General features: G+C 34.6%; 1 pseudogene; it reads right to left on the bottom strand.

Annotated features, from left to right (window-relative positions):
* Positions 1–2,897: 2,897 nt before the first annotated feature.
* On the bottom strand, positions 2,898–4,809 carry LOC117928275 (annotated as a pseudogene).
* Positions 4,810–5,081: the final 272 nt, after the last annotated feature.

Here is a 5,081-nt window from a genome sequence, read left to right as displayed (position 1 = left end):
CCTAGGCATTATGAGATAAGACGAATCTACATTTCCAAAGAATTAGTATGAACTACAAGGCAGATCCAGCTGGGATTTGTCCACGGTCCAGAATTAGAGATATTTTTTCCAAGCATTTAAAAAGGATTTTACCCCAACAAAAAACTGATTTTATGGTTAATTGATATCCAAATATTAACAATATATGTTGAAGAATGTAAAGGATAATAATAACCATAAGAATAATTAACCTAACAAACTCAACAACCAATTAACCAATGAATCCAATATATTCAATATCTTCAATCGGAATATATGGGGGAATAAATATAAACTTTTTATAATAGCCTTACAAGATATTAGGTTAAAACAAATTAACCTATTCTAGGCAATTCAAATGTAATATTAAATATAAAGAAATAGACTATGAGACATAAGATTTTTATATGGAAAACTCCCACAAATTGTGGAGATAAAAAAACACAGGGTCTAAGACCTATCAATCGAAATCCACTATTCGAAATCAATTCACATAGACCCTAAAAACTTATTCTTCAGTACCTACAACTTGATCCATGTCTGCGACATAACAACTACCTATTGCTCCCTAGTAGATCCTTCGATCCCTTCAAAGGGATTATAGTCTTTAACCAATAATTCAAATAATCGAATCCTTGAATGAGAGAAGGAGAAAGGTGTGACAATAAAACTTTTCTCACCAAAGAGTACCTCTAAAGAATGAGAGGTCTCTAACAATTAGATCTCTACGATCTCTAATCTCTTAACTTAAATCTCTAGCCCTCAAAGGGTTACAAATAAGGTATTTATAGGAAAAAGCCATAAGGATTTCAGTATCTCAAGTTTCCAAATTAGTTGGATTGAAAATCATTCAAAATAAGTTTCTAAACTTAGCAAGATTGTCATGATCACTTGAGCGCACTTACACTGCTTGAGTGCTCTAACTACTTGAGCGAGATTAACCGCTTGAGCAGTCCTTGCTTTTTGAAAAACATTTTAAGCTAAAAAATGATATTGATCCTTTTATGCCTCAAATAAGCCTTTATATGTCACAAGCCAAACCTTTTTAGACGTACCAATGACTTCCCAGTTGGACGAACAACAACCTTGAATCTTCAATGGAGAGCAAGTCACTATCTAGAAAGACTTCTGTGGTCAAACATAAATTAGAACAAAATTATCAACAAATAAACAAGACTCAATGTCCTAACAGTGTGTAACTCAAAGTTGAAATGAAGAAGACATGACTGATTGAAGCAAGTTGTATAGTGACAATATGTCAAGTTGAAATGCATGTATAAAATTTCAATTCAACAACTTAACAAGTCAAAATAAATTTTGACCACATGTCAAAATTTGAAAATTTTTACTTGACACAATGGTTATGAGTTTTTCAACTTTGAGACTTTAAGGTTTGGAAAATTTTTTACTTGACACACTGCATTTGTTAAAGTCATTAAGATTAGTACCATAAAAGTAAGGATGTTTGATGGTGTTGTAAGGATACTAACTAATGTTAAGCATATTCCCAAGTTAAGGAGGAGTTTAATTTCTTTGGGGTTTGTGGACACTCTAGGTTATGATTTTTCTATAAAAATGGTAGTATGAGTATCAATAAAGGTACTTTGATTACTATGAATTAAAAGGGATAAAGGTAAAAAAAAAAAATTATATACTTTGATTGGAAAGACAATTTTAGGTGGAGCTATGAAAGTAGAGCCAATCCTTTAAGAGTCTTTTGTCAGTGTTATAGAAGTTATCAAAATAGAAGAGTGCAACAAGATGATCACGGCTTTATTTTCAACTAAGAGTACTCATTGGCATGAGGATGAAAGTATTTGCAAAAGGAATGAAGTTATGAAGAAGACAAAAATGATTTCTCAAGTCAAGTTTGACAAGAATTTGAATTTGACACATGTTTATTCTCATTGATTGTGTAATATTGAGAGAATTTGAGTCAAGGTGGAAATTGTGTTGAGATTTGACTCAAATTATTTATTTATTTTTATTTAGGAAACTCAATATCTATAGAGTTTGTGTTTTAGTAAATTATTTTTTAAAGTTTGATTAAGATTGGGAAACTATTGGTTTAGGGTTAATCCATAGGACTCTATACATATGTAGTTTTTATGATAAATTCACAAAGAGAGATAAAGAGAAGAAAAAAGTAAGAAAAGAGTGAAGAGAGATAAGCAAAGAGTATATTGGTTTTTTATAGCAAAAGGTTGAGAGAGTTTGAAGTGTCCAATCTTGATGTTTATAATAAATTTGATATTCCTTTCCTATGGATGTAGGTGTTACATTAAATTGCATAAATATTTTATCTTTCTATTTTATTTTATTATTTCCTATTGTATTTGGATGTTGTGATTTTTGCCCAACAAGTGATATTAGAGCTTCCACTTACTTAACAAGTGGTATCAAAGCTTCCACATACTCAACATATAAGAGCCAAAGAAAATAATAGAAATATAAGAATATGATAGGGAGTAGGAGGGATCCCAAAACATTAAGGTTATGCTTGGTTCTTGGAAAGTAATAGGGTGTTGGATTGCCAAGGGTAACTAAGCCCCCAATGTTTTTTCCTATTTTGAGTTTGGACCTTGCTTTGCCCTTACCTAGCCCTCTAGATCTACTTATAATAAGAATATTATAAAATGATTTTCTGAAAATTGAGAGAGAACCATTTTTTTTTGGATAAATTGAATAATTATTGTGGACCACCTTGATTACTTACCATACTAGTGAGTTTCTTATGATCAAACCTTTAACTTTGGGATCAGATATGAGGTTTCAGGTTCCCTTGAAACCTAAGTCTTGACACTGATAAACTAGTTTAAGGTCAAGTTGCCATAATAAGAGCCTTTATAATTCATGGGAATTAACCTTCTTTATCACTTTTATTTTCCATCTTCATTTAGCTTCTTCCATGTCTCTCCAATCAAATAGCTTATGTGTTTGCGAGCATCTTCTTCAGAAGCACCGGTTTCATACATGTGACATTGTATTGACTTGGGAACATCTCCTCTTTTCCTCTCATCCTAGGAAAAGGACAGAAAAAAAAAAACATTGTAAGGATATGGAAATAAATCACAGAAATCTTTATTATAGGACTCATAAGGAGATTGTGAGAGAGTAGCATGCAGACCAGTGATGTTCCCAGATCATCTGAAAGCCTTAAAATCATTGATGACCAACGGATAATACCGTGATATCTCTGTAAGGATTGCGAGGCCTCTTTGGTTATTGAATTTGCGACAAAAAAAATAGCCATGGATTAGTGTTAGGGGACCTGATATTGAAATCCATGCATTGTAAATGTATTCTTGTAGGGTTGGCGTATATCCATTGTCGTACCATTTTGCCTCCAATAAGTAAGATTTACATAAGTCTGCCCACTGAAGGATTAAGCATAATAAAATGAGTCAAGAATACTACATGCATGTAAAGAGCATATAGAAACTCATCAAAATTTAATAGCAAAGAAATGGAATGAATTCACAGTTGCACACAATACCGCTTTTCTAAGATGTGTAAACCATGTTCCTTAAGAGGGTCGTAAGCCATTTCATTGATAGAGTTGTAGAGGGCAAGGAAGCACAACTTCATGTATTCTGGAAGTTGATCCATTGCATTGATATCCCATCTAAATATGTAAAGCAGATATTAATCTGAATTTTTAGAGAAGCTAACTTAATCAAAAGCAGATGATGCATAGAGGATATGGGCAGTAAGACAAACAGTAACCTGTCAACAGCATCTGTAAAAAGCTCGAGTTCATCCAATGTACCATAAACGTTGTAAACATCATCAATTATTGTTACAAGTGTGTTAACTTTTGTGGACATTCTCCTACAATATCCACACTGAGGCTCGAATCTCACTCCCACAGTCCATAGGAAACTCTCCATCAGCCTGTCCCTAGCAAAGTTTAATTTCTCTCCAAGTCGTGTACTCCTCCACCAGCTTTATGGGAGCCAAGGGAGAGAACAAAAATATAGAAAAAGCTATAGAGTTCGTTGACTGGATCCCAAAAACATTAAGAATGTAGATAAACTTACCTACACATGTGCCTTAGTTCCTCCTGGTGTGTGGCTTGCACCATATTGTAGTCCAATTTAGCAAGCTCAACTAAAATATGATTCATGTCCTGTCTTTTCTCATATACATCTATGAACCACCTTGCCTCTAACCTTGGCATTCTCCAATGCAATGGAACCTCTAAGGCCTGGTTCTCCTCAATGGCAAGATTTTGATCTATGTTTTGCTCAAGGGCCTTTCCAAGATGTCTGTATGCGAAACCTCTGGCCTACTCCAAGGTACTTTCGCCTTGTACGCAAAGGTATGAAGCTTCATACAAACAGAGCAGCCCCTTGACATCTTCACACAGGCATGCCTTAAAGCTCCCTGTTTCATCCTTGAATCTACTAAAAACATCTGCATTAATAAGAGTGGTTACAAAATATATTTAGGATAAAGTCATAGCTTACACGCATCTGCAAAAAGTCATGTATTTTCTATAAATTAGAGATCCAAATTTGCAGTGTACTCTTTTCATTTAATTTTATGTTTTCAGCTTAGCTAAAGCGAACAAAATGCAGAAGTGAATCCTACACAGCTACACCTGGAGGCACATCATAGCCATGCTGCCTTAACAGTCTAAATGCAAGAGCTGTTGCGTATAAATCATCTTTCTTCCACTCTTCGTGTTGATTGTACTAATTACCTAGACATGTGTCTTAGATCCTCCTGGTGTGTGGCTTGTACCATATTGAAGTCCAATTTAGCAAACTCCAGCAAGACAGGATTCATGTCCTGTCTTTTCTCGTATACGTCTATAAACCACCTTGCCTCTAACCTTGTCATTCTCCAATGCAATGGAAGCTCTAAGGCATGGTTCACCTCAATGGCAAGATTTTGATCTATGTTTTGCTCAAGGCCCTTTCCAAGATGTCTGTGTGCGAAGTCTCTGGCCTGCTCCAAGGTACTTTCTCCTTGTACACATAGGTATGAAGCTTCATACAAACAGAGCAGTCCCTTGATATCTTCACACAGGCATGCCTTAAAGCTCCCTGTTTCGTCCT

Source organism: Vitis riparia, chromosome 13, assembly GCF_004353265.1.
Source record: "Vitis riparia cultivar Riparia Gloire de Montpellier isolate 1030 chromosome 13, EGFV_Vit.rip_1.0, whole genome shotgun sequence".
NCBI lineage: Eukaryota > Viridiplantae > Streptophyta > Magnoliopsida > Vitales > Vitaceae > Vitis > Vitis riparia.
Note: the sequence above shows the minus strand (reverse complement) of the source record. Positions and strands in the feature narration are given on the sequence as shown.